This window comes from Bos mutus, chromosome 5, assembly GCF_027580195.1.
Source record: "Bos mutus isolate GX-2022 chromosome 5, NWIPB_WYAK_1.1, whole genome shotgun sequence".
Lineage (NCBI taxonomy): Eukaryota > Metazoa > Chordata > Mammalia > Artiodactyla > Bovidae > Bos > Bos mutus.
In genome coordinates, this window is record NC_091621.1 from 90,646,964 (window position 1) to 90,668,629 (window position 21,666).

The 21,666-nt window shown below is 39.9% G+C and overlaps 1 protein-coding gene across 1 annotated transcript in view; it reads right to left on the reverse strand.

Moving 5' to 3' along the window:
* LMNTD1 (lamin tail domain containing 1) overlaps positions 1-21,666 on the reverse strand; it is a 486,411-nt gene that overhangs the window by 333,604 nt on the left and 131,141 nt on the right. The window contains exon 2 of the mRNA XM_070371229.1: positions 1,444-1,528. The gene's annotated coding sequence lies outside the window, so the exon portion shown is untranslated. The remainder of the gene's footprint in view (positions 1-1,443; positions 1,529-21,666) is intronic.

Here is a 21,666-nt window from a genome sequence, read left to right on the forward strand (position 1 = left end):
GGCATTAAGCATATTCACATTGTGTGACCATCATCACCAGATAAGAACTATTTTGTTAGTAAAATATTAGATTAAAAGAGTTTGTAGCAATAGCTGCTGATACTTATATAAACTTCACATATATCTTTGGAAGATTTTACATGATTGTAAGAAAACATCTCTTATTTTGTAGGGAGAAATTTGGTTTTTGTTGCTGAGAAAATACATTGGGTTAATATGGAGGAAATTAATATATTAATAATATGTGGAGGAAGGTTGAGATGTTTTATCTGAAACAAATAAAAAGCAGCAACATATGTTCAATGGGATCCGAAGGCTCAAGGTTACTTTGAGTTTGAGGAGTTCTATCTACTACATGTTAGGTCGATCGTAAAGCAAATTTTAAGTCAAATAGTCTTTTTATTGCATTAATTAAATTTCATCTTTCTAATTATTACATTGCCCAGTATTTAAAAAAAAAAAAAAAGTATGACAGTTGTATCAGTATACTTCCAAATACACATAGTTAGAAATGGCAAGTCACTGTTTTATTAATGTTTTGCATAATACCAGCTGTCCATGTGCTAAGTGAAGAGCAAAGATAAATAGCAGTTATATCCTATTTCCCATGGAGCTATATCCTATTTTCTATCAGCTCACACTTTTGAGTACAATTGATTTCAAGTTTTTCTCCAATGCTAGCATTTCAGACCAAAGTTTAGCAATTTCTTGCTGCAGTTATTCATTTGCTCCCTGTGCCTGCTGCAGCATGACTTGATCATTGTTTAAATGCATTTGTAATTTCAGAAATGGAAAGCAGGAAAAAAAAAAAAGGGAGTGGGGCTGTTTTAGGCAAGAATTCTGTTTTATAATAAAAGAAGTCATTGAAAGCTGATTATGTAACAAATCCATCAAGGCTGCAAAATTCCACCAGAGAATGAAGCATGATGGGAATTTTCAAGTCAGATATAATTTCTTTTCTGCCTGCAGGAGTTCTTTGTTAAAAAGCAATATATTAACTCATTTAAAAAAAATCTGGCAAGACTTCAAAAAAAGTAGCTTAATCTGCTACATTTTATGACATTTTACAGCCAATTCCTGTTTTAACAAGTTCATTCATTTAATCATTACAATAGATTATCTGATACATTCCTCTTTTATAAACTAGATTTTCCCTCATGAAGTATAGTTTGTTTAGATTTTCTTTAGAGCTCAATTTCTTTATAGGATAATTCATAAATATTCACATTGTACAATTTTGTGTTACACATTTATTATAAAAGGCTTAGCCAACAATGTACTATGAATAATAATGATGACACACTTTGCTGGTTCTGCCGCTTTAGGATTTTAATTAACAGCAAGCACATGGCACTTACAAGGCAGCATACAGATGATTTGTATGCTGGGACGACAGGGCGAAGTAAATTAAAATTGTAAATAACTGTTTCATCGTCTAAATACCTGTGTTACTGAATTCTGAGAGGCAGCAGGGTCCAGTGGAATGATTTGGATGACATAGCCAGATTTCTGTTTTCTCAGTTGTAAGCTGTAAATGAAAATATCATCAACTAACTTACTTGCACAAAGAAATGAAACACCAGGTATACTATCTAAATCTAGTTATAATTTGTTGGGAGCATTCACTTAAGCATTTTCTGGAAATTCATTTGTAGGGAATACATATAGACCCAATTTGATAATGCTGATTAAGTTTCTATAAATCTCTGAAATATTTTCTTTTACAAAGTAACATGTAATGGGAGTACATGTAACGCACATATACATAATATACATTAAAATAAACTTTATGCATAGAGATGTCTTCCTCCTCCCCACCGAAGTTCCCAGTGCCTTCTCAGTCTGTGAGATCTAGCCAACAAACTGTATTGTTCACATATTCCTGGCTAAAGAGTATTAGTTCACCATATTGCAAAGATCCTCAATCAAAGAGTACTCAACATCATTTTCCTGAGTTGCATGGATTCTAAAACGTATTGTTTGCTAGGCAACGGCTGTTCTTTCCTTTGTTCGTTTTCTTTGCAAAGGTAACTTGCAGTATTTATTGAATATTTCCTGTAGTAAAATGAATACCACTCTAGACCAAAGCAAATGTTTCACTCAGTTCAGCACTTATGCTGCTATCAGAATACCTTGCTGTTCCACTATTTATTGTGTGTTATGATAAATGGTTTTGATCCATAACATCTGACAAAAGTCAAAATGTATGCAAGCAATACTTACATCTAAAAAAGGTGGTAAGGGGATAAGTGAACAATAAGCGAACCATGGAACAACAGACTGGTTCCAAATAGGAAAAGGAGTTCATCAAGGCTGCATATTGTTACCCTGTTTATTTAACTTATATGCAGAGTACATCATGAGAAACGCTGGACTGGAAGAAGCACAAGCTGGAATCAAGATTGCCGGGAGAAATATCAATAACCTCAGATATGCAGGTGACACCACCCTTATGGCAGAAAGTGAAGAGGAACAAAAAGCCTCTTGATGAAAGTGAAAGAGGAGAGTGAAAAAGTTGGCTTAAAACTCAACATTCAGAAAACTAAGATCATGGCATCTGGTCCCATCACTTTATGACAAATAGGTGGGGAAACAATGGAAACAGTGTCAGACTTTATTTTTCTGGGCTCCAAAATCACTACAGATGGTGACTGCAGCCATGAAATTAAAAGATGCTTACTCCTTGGAAGGAAAGTTATGACCAACCTAGATAGCATATTGAAAAGCAGAGACATTACTTTGCCAACAAAGGTCCGTCTAGTCAAGGCTATGGTTTTTCCTGTGGTCATGTATGGATGTGAGAGTTGGACTTGAAGAAGGCTGAGCACCGAAGAATTGATGCTTTTGAACTGTGGTGTTGGAGAAGACTCTTGTGAGTCCCTTGGACTGCAAGGAGATCCAACCAGTCCATTCTAAAGGAGATCAGCCCTGGGATTTCTTTGGAAGGAATGATGCTGAAGATGAAACTCCAGTCCTTTGGCCACCTCATGCGAAGAGTTGACTCATTGGAAAAGACTCTGATGCTGGGGGATTGGGGGCAGGAGGAGAAGGGGATGACAGAGGATGAGATGGCTGGATGGCATCACTGACTCGATGGACGTGAGTCTGGGTGAACTCCGGGAGTTGGTGAGGGACAGGGAGGCCTGGCGTGCTGCGATTCATGGGGTCGCAAAGAGTCCGACACGACTAAGCGACTGAACTGAACTGAACTGAAAAAGAAATGATACAAATGAACTTATTTACAAAACAGAAACAAAAAGAGACTGACAGACTTAGAAATTGAATGTATGGTTATTGGTAGGAAGGGACAGTTAGGGAGTTTGGGATAGATATGCACACACTGCTATATTTTAAGTGGATAACCAACAAGGAGCTACTGTATAGCACATGGAACTCTGTTCAGTGTTATGTGGCAGCCTGGATGGGGGGAGAATGGATGCATGTATATGCATGGCTGCTTTCTTTTGCTGTTCGTCTGAAACTATCACAACACCATTAATTGGCTACACCACAATACAAAATAAAACATTCAGAAAAAGAGAGAAAAAAATATGTTTATACTATGGGAAAAAATAGTAGCATATGAACATGTGTTCTTCCTACCCAGGAACGTGGAAGATCTCTCCATTTGCTTATGTCATCTTTGATTTCTTTCATTCAGTTCAGTTCAGTTGCCCAGTCGTGTCCAACTTTTTGTGAACCCATGAACCGCAGCATACTGGGCCTCCCTGTCTATCACCAACTCCCGGAGTTTACCCAAACTCATGTTCATTGAGTCAGTGATGCCATCTAACCATCCATCATTTGTCGTCCCCTTCTCCTCCTGCCTTCAATCTTTTCCAACATCTGGGTCTTTTCCACTGAGTCAGCTCTTCGCATCAGGTGGCCAAAATATTGGAGTTTCAGCTTCAACATCAGTCCTTCCAATGAACACCCAGGACTGATCTCCTTTAGAATAGACTGGTTGGATCTCCTTGCAGTCCAAGGGACTCTCCAACACCACAGTTCAAAAGCATCAATTCTTCTGTGCTCAGCTTTCTTTATAGTCCAACTCACATCCATACATGACCACAGGAAAAACCATAGCCTTCACTAGACGGACCTTTGTTGGCAAAGTAATGTCTCTGCTTTTCAATATGCTATCTAGGTTGGTCATAACTTTCCTTCCAAGGAGTAAGCGTCTTTTAATTTCATGGCTGCAGTCACCATCTGCAGTGATTTTGGAGCCCAAAAAAATAAAGTCTGACACTGTTTCCACTGTTTCCCCATCTATTTCCCATGAAGTGATGGGACCAGATGCCATGATCTTCGTTTTCTGAATGTTGAGCTTTAAGCCAACTTTTTCACTCTCCACTTTCACTTTCATCAAGGGGCTCTTTAGTTCTTCTTCACTTTCTGCCATAAGGGTGGTGTCATCTGCATATCTGAGGTTATTGATATTTCTCCCAGCAATCTTGATTCCAGCTTGTGCTTCATCCAGATCAGTGTTTCTCATGATGTACTCTGCATATAAGTTAAATAAACAGGGTGACAATATACAGGTTTGACGTACTCCTTTTCCTATTTGGAACCAGTCTGTTGTTCCATGACCAGTTCTAACTGTTGCTTCCTGACCTTCATACAGATTTCTCAAGAGGCAGGTCAGGTGGTCTAGTATTCCCATCTCTTTCAGAATTTTCCACAGTTTATTGTGATCCACACAGTCAAAGGCTTTGGCATAGTCAATAAAGCAGAAATAGATGTTTTTCTGGAACTCTCATGTTTTTTCGATGATCCAGCAGATGTTGGCAATTTGATCTCCGGTTCCTCTGCCTTTTCTAAAACCAGCTTGAACACCTGGAAGTTCACGGTTCACGTATTGTTTGCTGAATCCTGGCTTGGAGAATTTTGAGCATTACTTTACTAGGGTGTGAGATGAGTGCAATTGTGAGGTAGTTTGAGCATTCTTTGGCATTGCCTTTCTTTGGGGTTGGAATGAAAATTGACCTTTTCCAGTCCTGTGGCCAACAGGTGAAATACCTGTTGCACAGCGCTGGAGAGAATCACATGACATGGTGCACATAAAACATTTAACACGAGGCAAGGATTCAGTAAATTTTCCAGTTGAGCTATTTCAAATCCTAGTTTGTTCCTTCATTTGTACAGTATTTCTCTGCCTTTTCATTATTTTGTTTTTAAACTTATTTGCTTGAGGTCTCCTTTTCCCAGGCTTCTAGGTTGAATTCCTTCTTCCTTTTGATTTCTGCCCTCTTAAGGTTGGTGTGGTGGTTTGTGTAAGCTTCGTATAGGGTGAGATTGTGCTGAGTTTTGTTTTGTTTTATTTTTTCTCTGATGGGCAAGGCTGAGTGAGATGGTAATCCTGTCTGCTGATGATTGGGTTTGTAATTTTGTTTTGTTTGTTATTTGGATGAGGCATCCTGCATAGGGTGCTACTGGTGGTTGGGCAATGCCACGTCTTGTATTCAAGTGGTTTCCTTTGTGGGAGTTCTCACTATTTGATACTCCCTAGGGTTAGTTCTCTGGTAGTCTAGGGTCTTGGAGTCAGTGCTCCCACTCCAAAGGCTCAGGGCTTGATCCTGAGTTTTACGTGGTTCTGTATATTCTTTCCGCTGATTAGGTACTCCTGTTCGCTCTCAGCGGGTGTTCTGCATTCACTGCTGTGTCTGAAGGTGTGTTCCTGATATATCCATGGAGAGAGATGGGCTCCATGTCTACCTACTCCTCTCTTGTTCACAACATGGAACTCTTCGTGTCTGGATTCTTTGATTTAGTGTAGTGTTTTAGAGGTTCATCAAGATTGTAGCATGTATCAACACCTTGTTCTGTTTTTAAATTAATTTTTATTGGAGTATACTTGCTTTACAATGTTGTGATACTTTGTTCCTTTTAATGGCTGAATAATACTTTTCATATATATCCTAAATTTATTTGTTGAGAGTGGACAGAGAGTGAGTGTTTTTCACATTTTAGCTATTGTGAATAGTGCTTCTATGCACATCCATTGTATACAAGTGTTTTTTAGTACCTGTTTTTCAGTTCTTTAGGGTATATACCCAGGAGTGTAATTGCTAGATCATATGATAATTCTGTGTTTAACTTTTTGAAAAACAACAAATTGCTTTCCACAGTGGCTGCACCCATTTTATATTGCCACCAGCAGTGCACAAGGTTTCCAATTTCCCCATATCCTTGCCAAGATTTATTCTCTGTTTTTGTGGGTTTGAGAGCTGTGTTTTGGTTTTTGTTTTAAGCTATGAAGTGCAGTATGTGAGATCTTAGTTCCCCAGCCAGGGCCCAGACTCGTGCCCCCTGCATTCAGAGTGTAGAGTCTTAACCACTGGACCACAAGGGAAGTCCTCTGTTTGTTTTTAAATAAATAATCATCCTACTGGGTGTAAAGTGGTATCTCTGCAGTTTTGAGTTTCATTTCCTTAATGCCTAATTATATTAAGCATCTGTCAGGTACATATTAGCCATCTATCTTCATTAGAGTCATGTCTAGTCAAGTGCACAGTACATGCTTTAATTGGGTTGTCTCTTTGTTGTTGTTATAGGATTTTTTGTATACTCTAAATACTACAACTTTATCATATTTGCAAATACTTTCTCCCACTGTGTAGGGTGTCTTATCACTTTCTTGATAATGTCTTTTGATGAGCAAAAGATTTAAATTTTGATGAAGTACAATTTACTTATCCTTTTTCTGCTTTTAAAATCATACCTAAGAATGCATTGCCAAATCCAAACGCACAAAGATTTAAGGGCTATATTCTCTTCTAAGAGTTTTGTGGATCTAAATCTTATATATGAAGTTGTTGTTTCATTTTACACTAATTTTTGTATATGGTGTGAGGTAGGGGTGCAGCATCATTCTTTTGCATGTGGATATCTAGTTTATCTCAACTCCATTTGTTGAAGACACTATTCTTTTCCCACTGGATTGTCTTGGCCCCCTTGTCAAAAATCAATTGACCATAGACGTATGTGTTTATTTCTAGATTCTCAGTTCTAATCCATTGGTCTATATAATGTCCATCCTTATGCCAAGACTCAAACTCTCACTTCTTGAAGTGGAGGTGGGTAAGGGCAGAGCAAAGTGCATACTAAAAACACACATAGATGAAAAACACAGTTGCAACCATTGAGGAGTTCACAACCTAAATAGGGATGTCTAATTCCTTGAAATTATACCAAAAAATTCCTGAAGGTACAGATCACATTTATCTATGGAGAAAGATAAGCCATCAGCTAAGTCCTTCCTGGGTTCCTGAACCTCAGACTGTATGAGATAATAGATGTTTGTTGTTCCAAGTGACAAGTATGGGAGTTCTTATGCAGTGACAGACAATATGGATGGTAAATAAATACTAAACACAATTTAAATACTAAACACAATTATCTCCAATTTAAAATAAATTTTAAAAATAATACAAGAGAAAAACACAGTACTAAAAATAAGCACCCTCTCCATGGGTGATCCCATGTATAGAAGAAAGACAATGGCTGGCCTTGAGGTCAGGAACCTGGGTTCTAGGTGAGATCCATCAATTTTTTTGTGAAATGGAAACAAAAATTCATGAAGGTGCAGATCATATTTATCCATAGTTGTCTTTCAATCCCCAAAAGTTTGTATAACATATGCAAAAAATAAGAATTAATTATGAGAATAACTGTTCTCAATTCTAGATATTTATTAGAATCTCTTGGGAAGCTTTTTAAAAGCTAATGACTTGGGGGACTCATACCTAGAGATTCTGATTTAATTGGATGGGAGTGGGGCCCATGCACTGGAGAAGGAAATGGCAACCCACTCCAGTGTTCTTGCCTGGAGAATCCCAGGGACGGGGGAGCCTGGTGGGCTGCCATCTATGGGGTCGCACAGAGTCGGACACGACTGAAGCGACTTAGCAGCAGCAACAGGGGCCTATGTATGAATATTTTGTGAAAGCTCCTAAGTAATTATAATTTATGGCCAGTGTTGAAGACCCCTGGTCTAAAAGGAGAATCATTATATATAACAATGTAGGTTATTACATATTATGTAAATAACTCCAATATAGTATGATAAATGTTAAATACATAAATTTACAGTAACTGTTCTCTTTTCCCCTAATATCTCACAAATTACAATTGGAAAATTTCTGATACAAAGACTGTGAAAAAATTTAATAGAACTTTTAACCCAAATCCCTGTATCTTTATTTTCTCTGTTTCTGGAACCTGCCATCAAATGTCTTGGCACTGAGCCAAGTATTACTGCAACTATATGAGAAAGCCTGAGCCAAGGCCATCAGCTAAGCCCTTCCTGGGTGCCTGAACCTCAGAAACTGTGTGAGACAATAGATGTTTGTTGTTGCAAGTGACAAAGTTTGGGGATTGGTATGCAGCAACAGATATTACAGATGGTAAATAAACATTAAGGCACATTATTAAAAATATGCATCCTCTCCCTTGGTGCTCCCGCGTGCAGAAGACAATGGCTGACCTTGGGGTCAGGAACACAATTTAGTTCCATCACTTATTCTGTGAAATGGGAATAAAAATGTTTGTCTCCTTGGCCAAAACTGCATCACACATCCATAGCTACATCAACCGTGACTCATCCCTTTCAGTTCAGATTGGGGTTGCTCATGAAGTGCATGACTGACAAGAGGAAAGCTGAAACATAAGCAACATCATACTTGGAGAAGAATTAAATGTTTGTGGAGTAAGTGACAGAAACCATCTCCTGACATCACATGGTAACACAATGACCTTGAACAAACAGCCTCTCTCAACTTTCTCTGATGGCTCAGCAGTAAAAAATATGCCTGCAATGCAGGAGATGTAGGAGACCTGGGTTGGGAAGATCCCCCGGAGGAGGAAATGGCAACCCACTCCAGTATTCTTGCCTGGGAAACCCCATGGACAGAGGAGCCTAGTGGACTACAATCCATAGTGTTGGAAGGAATCAGACACGACTGAGAGACTGGAAGGCTTTCCGAAACAGAAAGAGCTGACTGGAGTACTTACACTGGGATAAGGAAAGCAAGGAAAATAATTTTTGTATTTACAAAAATTAAATTTTAAAAATGTTATACACCAGAAGACTTATTCATATGCTTCCTATGTTTTCACCAGCAGAATGTTCTTCTGATCATGTAGTAGAAAAGAATATGTTGCCAAACCTCGAATGGTGTACAAAATTAAGTTTATAAAATGGAATTATACAACTTCCAAAAAAAAAAAACATCATATGACAAAGCAGATACGGAAAGGTAATCCTGATGATGTACCCTCCAAAATATTCTCTATTTGTCATCTATAATTTAGACTAGAAGCTTGGCCACCCCTAGTGTAACCATCTACGGCAACAGTAGGAATGAAACACGATAAATGTGATGGCAGGTACTACACTGGAAATTGATAGTATCCAAAATATCTTCTAATCAGTAAAAAATCCAGAAATACTTTTCAGAAGTTGAAAAGTTGTAATTCAGAAGCTTAATTGGGATCTTTTTGATTCCTATTCAATGGCTAACATGATACCAATAGAGAATGATTTTCTTATGCCAACAAACAGACACCAATGAAAAGGAAACAGTGACAAAATCCTTATTTTCTTCAGCATATAAACAAATAGTGAAACAGCAAAGCAAAGTTTCCTATTGATAGGAAATTGAAACTGAAAGCAAATTATAGGAGAGTTTTATCAGACACTTAAAATTTTCCATTTCTGTAGATTCCAAAGTTTGCTGAATAAGTACTTGGGACCCACATTTTTTAAAATAGTATTTTTTTCTATACCACAAATGATTTTTCATCAGTATTTTTTCCAAAGGTAGTGAAAAGTTACTAGATTTCTAGTAACTTGATATCTACATGATATAAAATGGACTAAGAAAACAGCAATAACCATTTATGGGCTTCGTGTATAGTAATGGGAAAGAGATCATTGGGATGGTAGTATTTTACAGCTTTTCTTAGATATTTGGTAGACCCACAGGCAATGTACAAGGGAAGTAAGAGTTTGTTTTAACCTTTTCTACTGGCTTCTCCCCTGGGTCCCAGTTTTGATATTCAAATTAGTGTTCACACTTGAAATCACATAATATGGGCAGTGAGGGTTGTGGGGAAAACTCGTAGAGTAGGTGAGACTCTTGCAAGTATTAAGGTATCACAGGACTAGATTGTGGAGGTTTTGGTTTTTATTTTGGCTGTGGCACACAGCACATGCTATGTGGGATCTTTGTTCCCTGGCCAGGGATCAAACCTGCGGCCCCTCCACTGGAAGGTCAAAGTTTTAATCACTGCGTGGCCATGGGAGTCCCTCTGGAGGTTTTTAATTCTAAGATCTAAATTTTTAATTGTAAGTCTATTTATTTATTTATTTTTGGTTACACTGGGTCTTTGTTGCTGTGTGTGGGCTTTCTCTAGTTGCAGCAAGCAGGGGCTACTCTCTGTTGTGGTGGGCAGGTTTTTCATTGCGGTGGCTTCTCTTGGAGTGGAGCACACACTCTAGGGATCGAGGGCTTCAGTAGTTGCAGCATGGGGGCTCAGTAGTTGTGACTCATGGGCTTAGTTGCTCTGCAGTATGTGGGATCTTCCCAGACCAGGGATCAAACTCACGTTCCCTGCACTGGCAGGCAGATTCTTCCACGGTACCGCTAGGGAAGTCCTAATTCCAAGTTTTTAATTCTATGTTGTCTTGGTAGGCAAAACTTGAATGATACACTTGGGTTAGTTTAGGATAAACTCTTCCTGTAAAGACTACCAGGCTTTCTGTTACACAGCATGTCGTGATTGTTTCTCTGTCTAAATATAAGTATAAACATTAAGATATTTCATTTCATTTTTAGTTCTAAGACTGCTTAAGTTAGAATCCTCAGCTTACCACCCATCACTTAACCATCTCATTCCTCACTGAAGTACCATGACTTTGCATGTTTGTTTGCCCTCTGTAAATGGGGGTGATAACAATATCTACAGGTTTCTCTGGTGGCTCAGTGGTAAACAATTCAGGAGACGTGGGTTTAATCCCTGAATCAGGAAGTTCCCCTGGAGAAGGAAACTGCAACCCACTCCGGTATTCTTGCCTGGAGAATTCCAGGGACAGAGGAGTCTGCTGGGCTACCGTCCCTGGGGGGTCGAAATAGAGATTGGGTACGACTCAGCAACAACAAAAATAACAATAATACCTCCCTTACACCTGAGGTTCCTGTGGGGATTAAACGATATCATACATGTGAAGCACCTAGGACAATGCCAGGCACAAATAGCATTCATATTTCTAAGAAAAAAATGAAAACATACTCATTATTTCTCATCTCTCTTTTGTGCAAAAGCTACTGTTTTGGGGGGGGTTGGTTGTTTTTTGGGGTGTGTGTGTGTGTGTTTTTAACTGGATTGGCTGCTATGATTCCTAACCTTGGCATGGACAGTTTATTTACCTGAACAGGGGGAGTTCATGGATTTATGTGGCTCTGATCCCTTCATCCACAGGCTCTGGTTTACACTCCAACTTACCATAACAATGACTCAAAACCACTGCCATCCAACGCCCTGGATGCTTCTATGAAATGGCTTAGTTTTCTGTGTCCAGCTCACAGGGAACAGATGTGAAAGTGCAAAAGTAACAGCATAACAGTTTCCTTTAATTAGCACCTTCGTGAGTAAACTGAAGAAGAGTGAACCGTTCTAGAAAACCAAATTATCCTCCCATCTGCAGGCGAATCTTCCAGCTCCTCAGATGAGTCACCAGGCAGTGGAGATAACTCCTTCCAGCCTCCTCTGTGAATAAATGGGGCCTTTAGTCTTGGGGCTATAAATCTGGCCATTTTTAAGAGCACTTTAACCATTCTCCATTTTTTAAAAGCTGATGTTTTCATACAATCTTTATCTTTCTTTTCCTCTTCCCCTTTGTCAACACAAAGTGAGACAACTGTGCTCTTCTTGTTGTCACTGACTCAGCAATTCCTTTGTTTTTTATGAGCTCCTATCAGGAACTCATAAAAATATTACCAAATTAAGAACTAACTATGTAACCTCTAGGGCAAAAAAGAAAGGGATGTGAGGGGAGGGAGAAAACCTTGTTTTATCATAAGGAATTACCAGCCAATATCAAATGATACAAAACGATGCTTTTTGTTGTTTTAACATGAAATCAAATATTCATTTGAGAATATATTTTTCTGCTTCACATTCAGCATTCCCTGGTAGGATTAATTTTAATATCATGAGAGCAAACTCTAGCATCTCAACTACATCATCTGCATACTATAATGTCTATATGATTCAGATTTATAACAATTTGAATCCCAGGAGTTCAAAATAGATATAGCATTATCATTGAATTGCAGCATTTTCCTCTCTTTATAAAGATGAATTTATTCTTGAAATAAATTTATTCTAACCCAGTCTGATCTATTTAGGCACTGTTATAGATTCTGAGAACTGAAGAAAACTCAAGGGGTTCTCTAGTCTAAGCCAGACCACGGGTGGAATCTATCACGTAGAGGGGTTTTAAACCTCACCTTATGATTCTCCAAGGAAATAAATTTTGTAACACCTCCCAATAATTTCTTCCATAGCTTTGACTATACAGGGTGTGACCCTAGAGTAATGAAACAACACATTTCCATAAACCATTGAAAATTTTTCATTTCTTAGTCATATTTCACAAAGAGAATTTCTCACATCATCAGACTAACATTTTATTTTTTGCATAATTTTATTAGTACAGGTTGTTAGCAGGAAATTTTTAATTAGTTCACCATCTTTTTTTGGCCTCTTTCTTATTTTCTTTTGCCTTTAATGTCTTTTAACAAATGATGTGTTGCTATTTGCTGCTGTTTAGTTGCTAAGTTATGTCTGACTCTTTGTGACCCCATACTCCATACTCCTCTGTCCGTGGATTTTCCAGGCAAGAATGCTGGAGAGGGGTGCCATTCTTTACTAAAAATTTTTGAGTTAAGGGATTAATAAACCAAACTGCCTTTATGATGATCTTAATCATCACAGATAACATTGCTGTCTACAATGTCCTGTAAAAGGCATCCATATTCATTATCTGATGAACAACAACAAAAGGCACACAGACACACAGAGGTGATTGGTCCAAGGTCATGAATCGCTGGAATATTTTTACTGCAGGACACTAACCAAATCAGTCCTTTTAGAAATTAAGTACAAATGCTCATTTATGAAAGCCTATCAGTTTTTATAGCTTATAAGATGAACATTCACCTTCAAAAGGGCTCATAAATATTTTTGACAAAGAATGTTTATCTTCCTGGGTTTCTTTCATATGCTCCTAAAGAGCAATGTGGTTTTGCATAGTGGTTACTTTTTAATACCTACTATTTACCAGATACTGTATTTAAGGATGAGAACACAAAGATGAGGAGACCAGGCCCACACCTGGTGGAGCCTGCAGGCCTGCGGGAATTACTAACACAAAGCACACCACTTCCATACAAGCCTCTACTGGAGGACAGGGGGCCGGAGAGATGTGGAATGAGGCAAGACTTCCTGGAAGAGCTGCTGTACCTAGCACAATTTCTAATTTAATTTTTAAGAAAATAGACTGTATAAAAGAAAATTTAAAAATACTCAGTGTTTATCACAGAAAATTTAGGAAGACAAATACTGGAGGATGCGAGTAAGGGGGAGGCAAGATATTATTCAACTGTGTGACAAAAGGGGAAGATTTCCTCTTTAAAATGCTTAAGCAGAGGGACCTCCTTGGTGGTCCAGTGGTTAATATGCCATGCTTCCAGTACAGGGACTGCAGGTTCAATCCTACATGGGGAACTAAGATCCCACATGCCATGCAGCGAGGCCAAATTAAAATAAAAATAATAATAAAATACTTAAGCAGAGTTGGTGAACATCCACAGGCCTGCTTCTAAGATTCTGAAAAAAATTCCAATGTGTGGGTTTTTTTCCTTACGCCAAGCAATTCTCTGACACAAGCCAGGTGTCCCTACTGCTGCTGCTGCTAAGTCACCTCAGTCATGTCTGACTCTGTGTGACCCCAGAGACGGCAGCCCACCAGGCTCCCCCGTCCCTGGGATTCTCCAGGCAAGAACACTGGAGTGGGTTGCCATTTCCTTCTCCAATGCATGAAAGTGAAAAGTGAAAGTGAAGTCGCTCAGTCCTGTCCGACTCTTAGTGACCCCATGGACTGCAGCCCACCAGGCTCCTCGGTCCATGGGATTTTCCAGGCAAGAGTACTGGAGTGGGGTGCCATTACCTTCTCCGGTGTCCCTACAACTTCACTCAATTCTGACACTATCTACCTGGAGGTAGCCCATCAGATTCTACATGTTAAAGTCCCACAAGACAGCCCCAGCCATCCCATCCCACATGCTTAACATGTGAATTTCCAGTTCAAGTTGTCACTTGTGATTCAACTGACCAAATATATGGAGATTATAGGTTTCCTCCACCCTCTCCAGGGGTTTGATTAATTTGCTGAAGTTGCTCACACATTTCAGAAAAAAAAAATTTTCCTTCTGTTTATCAGTTTACTATAAAAGGATAAAACTCAGGGATAGCCAGATGGGAGAGGCGAGTAGAACAAGGTAAGTGGGAAAAGGCACCAAACTTCCATCCTCTCTGAGATGGCCATAGCTCTAGAGAAAGGGGGTCTAGAGGGCAGCCCTGGATCTATAGAACCCCAGATGGTTGTTCTATAACAAACTTTCCTCTTCCAGCATTTGGGAATCAGCTTCTAAAGACTCTCAAATTTTGATGCATTAAAGAATAAGTGGGGCTGGGACTTCCCTGGTGGCCCACTGGTTAAGAATCCTCTTTCCAATGCAGGGGGTATGGTTGCATCCCTGGTTGGGGAACTAAGATCCCACATGCTGCAAGGTGTGGCCAAAACAAAACAAAACAAAACAGAATAAGTGGGGTCTCTGGCTTTTGTCTGGGAACTTCCCTGGTGGCTCAGATGGTAAAGCATCTGCCTACAATGCGGGAGACCCGGGTTCAATCCCTGGGTTGGGAAGATCTCTTGGAGAAGGAAATGGCAACCCACTCCAGTATTCTTGCCTGGAAAATCCCCTGGAAGGAGGAGCCTGGTACGTTACAGTCCATGGGGTTGCAAAGAGTCGGACACGACTGAGCAACTTCACTTTCTGGCTTTTGTGTTTGGAACTGTTTTTCTCTATGAGATTCTCACAGAAATGTCCAATTAGTGTAAGAAGCCTTGACCAACAGATTCATTTGATTTTGGTCTCTTTAGGTGCCATGCACATGCTGTATAAGAAACTGGAGATCCTTTATGTACTTTATAGTATATAAAACCTATTTTATATATTATGTAAAATAATAATACTTATAAAGCATGCCCATAATTGGTGTGTGTGCACTGTGTGTTCAGTCGTGTCTGACTCTTTGCGACTTCATGGACTGTAGCCTACCAGGCTCCTCTGTCCATGGGATTCTCCAGGCAGAATACCGGAGTGGGTTGCTATTTCCTTCTCCACCATAATTGGTAAAAGCTTCTAAACACAGCAGACATTGTCCTTGCCTGCCTTTACTCTTTGACTTCTCAACGTGCTCTGGCCTTTTCAGACTGCCAATATCTGCATCTCTGGCCTAAGGACTCAGGCCCAAAAGGCCCATATCCCTAGCAGAATGGAAGGACCAGAAATGAACAATCTCTGAAGCAGCCCTCAACCATGTCCCAGCTCCCTGCCTTCAGATAGGGTAATTCTGAAGCATGTGTTTTACACTACTCACTAGGGTTTACCAAGAGAAGTAAGCAGTAGTCATTCACTCAGTAGCTGACTCAATCATATACCTTTGATGGGATGCTTTACTTTCCCTGCATCATTTCTCTGCTCCCCTAGTAGTGTTTCCTGCACCTCACAAACTAAACTCAAATACTTATCTCAGGGGCTGCTTCCAAGAGACCAAATCAGGAGGACATGACTCAGTTAAGTATAATGATATCTTCAAGTTGATATCTTCAAGTATTTTATAAATACACAAAATACACAACCAAAGTTGCAAAGATAAAGAAATGAGTAAAACAGGCCATTTTAACAACAACTGTTTTTTAAAACCTATTAGCAAATAGACATTTGTTCAATTGCCTAATTTTGGTCCCAGAAGCATAATGTAGTTTTCACACACTTGGAGGAAACCACATTAGGCTGTCACCAAGGAAGGACAGGTCACTCATCAGTCTACATGCAAGGCCAGAGAATGGTACAGAGGGAGAGGGAGATGTCAGATGGAAGCCAGAAGGAAGGCGCCGCTTCTTATAAATATGTAAATGGAAAAGCATGCATACTGAAAAACTTAAAACTCAACATTCAAAAAACTGAGATTGTGGTATCTGGTCCCAACACTTCCTGGCAAATACATGGGGAAAAAGTGGAAACACTGACAGTTTTTATTTTCTTGGGCTCCAAAATCACTGTGGATGGTGAGTATAGCCATGAAATTAAAAGACTGTTGCTCCTTGGGAGAAAAGCTATGACAAACCTAGACAGAATATTAAAAAGCAGAGCAGCCCTTTGCTGAAAAAGGTCCGTATAGTCCAAGTTATGGTTTTTCCAGTAGTCATATACAGATGTAAGATTTGAACCATAAAGAAGGCTGAGCACCAAAGAATTAACTCTTTGAATTATGGTGCTAGAGAACACTCTTGAAGATTCTTGGACTGCAAGGAGATCAAACCAGTCAATCCTAAGGAAAATCAACACTGAATATTCATTGGAAAGACTGATGCTGAAGCTGAAGCTCCAATTCTTTGGCCACCTGATTCGAAGAGACTTATTGGAAAAGACCTTGATGCTGGGAAAGACTGAGGACAGGAGAAGGGGGTGACAGAGGGTGAGATGGCTGGATGGCATCACTGATTCAATGGACATGAGTTTGAGCAAATTCTGGAAATGAAGGACAGGGAAGCTTGACATGCTGCAGTCCACAGGGTCACAAAAAGTCGGACATGACTTAGTGATTGAACAACAACGATACTGAAAAATACTGGGGGACCACAAACCTACTGACCTTCAAGCTGACTGATCAGAACAGAATAGTGAATAAGTCACGACACACTGATGTGCTACAACTGGCTTGGACCAGCTCAGGAGAGCCTGAGAGCTGACTGTTAATTTCAGGAATTTTGCAAGGCAGATGACTTCATCCTGTAGCTTGAAACAGACCATGGTGGGAGTATTTACGTCACAGAAATGGGCAAAAGCTATAAACCAGGCTTCCTTTTCCCCTCAAGAGCCAGTTGTTAAACATTTACCAGCATTGAATCCTGACATTGTCACTATTTATGTGTTTATTTATTAGTCAGCCTGACTCCAATAAGGAAACCAAGGACTCAAGAGATTGAGAGTCATATCCTTGGTGCCCTGTAAAATTGTAAGAGATTTGTAAGAGACAATGGAAGATACTGACTAGATAATTGGTCTTTATACTGGACTTTGCAAATTCTTAAGAGTTTGTATACATAATTAAATTCAATTCCTGGTCGGGTAACTAAGATCCTGAATGCCACAGGGTGTGGCCAAAAATTTTTAAAATAAACACAACATTGTTTATAAACACAAATAAACACATTGTTTATAAACACAACAACATTGTTTATAAACACAACTATACTTCAATTAAAAATAAAAAAGAAAATGAAAAGAAACTTTTCTTTAAAAAAGATGGTATTTTAGCCCATAATTTTTCTGAATTCAGAACAATTGAGGAAATGTGTCAGAGACACTAATTCTTTTTATCATAGTTGGAGTGCTTTGCAGGACTACCAAAAATTTTAAGATACTTTGAAAAACCCCCATGGCTATAAATTTTACATGCCCTCTTTGCTGTTCAATGTGCTTTATTTCATAAGGTAATTAAAATATTAAAATGTATTTCATCAAACTATATTGTGAAATATTTATCCAATTACAGTCAATCCTCATTTTGTTTTACAAGATGTTCAATACTTTCTATCTCCTAGTAACAACAAAAAAAATTTAAACATAATTCTAAAATGTATAGATCTCAATTATAAAATGACTGAAAGGTACATAGTTTTTTTTTTTTTTTTTAAGTCAGGAGCGAAGAAGTCTGGCACTGTGGCCTCAGGTTACTCTCACAGTCCTTACCATTAGACTGGAGAGTGAACATTTCTGGAGGAGGGTTAGACAGTGGTAAGCAAACCCTTACAGAATACCCAAAAGTAAAGAAGAGAAAAAAGAATCCCTTTTAACAGTTTAGTGACTCACTGCAAATGTTTCATTAAAGTTGTTGTTTAACAAAATACCTTCACTGAAAAGGGAAAGCTTTAGTTGCTCAGTCGTGTCCAACTCTTTGCAACCCCGTGGACTACAGCCTGCCAGGCTCCTCTGTCCGTGGAATTCTCCAGGCAAGAATACTGGAATGAGCTGCCATTCCCTTCTCCAGAAGATCTTCCTGACCCAGGGATTGAACCTGGGTCTCCTGCATTGCAGGCAGGTTTTTTACCATCTGAGCCACTACAGAAGCTCTGATGTGTGTGTGTGGGGCGGGGGTGCGGGGGGATGGAGGTGGGCGGTGGGGGGGGAGTCTATGGAAAAGGAATCTAGAAAGCAATAGTTGTAAAACATGGTGAACTTCTTTAAAAATGATTATATATGTGTGTATATTTAAATACACATATATATAAGTCAAAAACTGACTTGTTTCATTTTGTTTAAGAAGATCTTGAGCAGAAAAAAATAAAAACCGTTGATATCTATAAACAGTCATTAATTCACAGCCTACATTGTATCTCATGGTTTTGTTTTTTCAAGTATACCCCAAAGTCAGCTTTTCTTAGATCCTGTGATCTAAGTGTGCTTGATGTGAGCTCTCCTATGGAGTCATACCGGATAGTAAATGTCTGTGTTATTAATAGTATCAAAGCAATAAATGTGTTCCTGACATCAGCTAAACCTGGGTATTTACAAGGCACCTGCACAGCCTCTAAGGCTGCTGGCAGAATATGTCGAATTGTTTCCTCTAAAAGCATCCACTAAAAATAACCCTTTTTTTCTTCTTTATTAGGAATTCCAGAAGTTATGGTCTCTTATAAAATCAAAAGCATGTGGGAACCGTTCCAGAAAGTTCCTTCGAGCATTCAAGGCAATGTATTTGTGACCCTTCATACAGGGATGGCAGCAGCCATCTATGTTGATTGTTTCAATAAAACTCTCAATTTAAAGGTCATTTATTTTGGCAACTTGATGATTACATTTAGCCAGGTTGGAAGTAGGAGGTGAGATAAAATTTCCTTGATCAAGAAAAGAGAACAAGTTTTTTTTTTAATCAAAAAAGTAGGCAATCTCAGTGGCAACAGTTTGTCCAAATAACTACAGACATTGCCTTAGTCTTCTGGCATCAAACAGTATAAAGAATGGCAAGAAATAAACTCTTTCTGCTTTAGTGAAAAGAATCTATAACTATTCTGTTTTCTAGAAATGAGAGGAATAATTTATCCCACCAGTTCATCTATTTTCATGCCTAGGAAAACTTGTTTAAAAATTCTTTTCTCTTGCAAATGTATTCAGTAGTATTGATTTAGCCACTGCTTCTTACATCCAGGGCATGAAATCAACAGATAACTTATGTGCATGAAGGGAAATGAAAGACTTAGAAAATAATGCCTGTTAAAATACTTTTTAAAAAAAGTCAAAGGGAAGACATTTCTGAGAGCAAGGGAAGGGGAGTAAAATGATGAAAGATTTTCTGATGAAAGGAACTGTGCCTGTTCAATCTATGCACCAAACTACGCACGTTCAATTCAAAGAAAAGACACTTAAATGACAATTATGAAAGGGAGCAGCCACTGGTTTCGGTTATTAGGCAAGGATTAGACGTAGCACAACAGATTGAAGAACACCCTCTTCACTCGGATGCCTTTAAGGGCAGCTTCTCAAATTCATTACTAGAGTTGCAACAGCCCTCCACTTGGGAGAAGCCAAGAAAGCTATCCTGCCTGCCTTCCTCCCTCCATCTATTTCTTTTCTTTCTCTCCCTCCCTTGTTGGAAGCACTCACTTTGCCTGATGCACTGTATTCTTTACGCTCCAGAGTCTGCCCAGTCAGATCAGCTTCAGTTTACTGAAGAACCTCCATTCACTCTGTGTGTAAACAAAGAACATTTCTGTCCATGCTCTCCTTTCCCCCTTGCTTACCAACTCCCCTAAAAATGTTTTCAGCTATTTTGCTTATTAGAATAGTCTAATTCCAGTGTTTAGGATGCAGTATTGGACTTCCCTGGTGGTCCAGTGGTTAGAAGCCTACCTGCCAACACAGGGGACAGGGGTTTGATTCCTGGTTTGGAAAGAGTCCACATGTCGCGGGACAACTAAACTCGTGCATCACAGCTACTGAAGCCTGCAGGCTCTAGAGCCCAAGCTCCTCAACAAGAGAAGCCACTGCAGAAGCTCATGTACCATAACTAGAGAGCAGCCCCCACTGCTCTCTAATTACATAATTAGAGAAAGCCCGCGCAGAGCAATGAAGACCCAGAGAAGAAAGGAAGGAAGAAAGAAAAGCAAGGGGAAAAAAGAAATAATGAAAGAAAGAAAGATGCAGTACTACTTGTTTGAAAACTCCAGCGTTGCTGGATTCAAGTATTGTTCCTTTTGCCTCCTTAGCTCCCGTTGGGCTCTCTGTACAGGAACATGCGTGGTGGGGATGGTGGTGGGTCTCAGGGACATGGGACTCTCTCACCTGAACAGGACGCCCTGCTCTCCTCTTCTCCAAGCTATCTCCCCCAGAGTCAGAGTCCCGAGAAAATGAAGAAACGGGCCTCCGAACTTGACCCCTGACTGAGACTGCTGTCGCTGCTCTTCCTCTGGCCCAGAATGACTGGCTTTGGTGTCATCTGTGTGTCAGGGAGTCAAACACTGATCTGGAAACACATGGGTTTTCTGCAAGGCCAACCCTTCCATGGCAAGTTTTCTAGGTTTGGAAGGAGACCACTCACTCACTCTCAGCTCCCTCCACGGGCCATCAGCACCCCAGCCTCTTGCTTCAGAGAACTCCTCTTTTAGAAAATAACCCAGCCGCATCTGACTCAACTCACGTCTCCTCCTCACCCCAGATGGTGGGAGCGCCAGTGTGTCTGGGAGACCTGCTGTCCCAGCCTCTCTCTGCTGACCTTTCTCCAGGTCCCAGGAGCACTAAGCTCAGCAGGCCCAAAGGGTCTCAAATTTCAAAGGAGAGATCCTTACTCTTACTCCTCCCTGAGAGGCAGGGGTGGGAGGGTGCAGGGGGTGTTGGAGAGAGCAGAAGAGTTCAGGTACCTCTTCCCCTCCCCTCTCCACCCCCACTCCACCCACCCCACCCCCCACTCCACTCACCCCCACCTTCACCCCATCCACCCCCACCCTCATTCCACCTACCCCTATCCCCACCTCTGCAAATTTTCTTGACAATGATCTTGGGATTTCCCTTCCCTGTCTCCTCTCGAGAGGTGATAATGTGTGTACGCAGAAAGAATAACTTTTCTGCACAAGCATAGCACCTTTTTAAAGACAGCATTTTATCTCCCCGCCCTCCCCCATCACCATGTTAACTTGGGGGCCTTAGCTGGGGGCGGGAGAGAGTAGGGAAGGTGGTTGGTTACTGGCTGCTTCTCAGCCCTGCCTCCTCTCACTCCACCCAGGAGGTGGTAGCTGGCCCTCCTGCTGCTGTCACT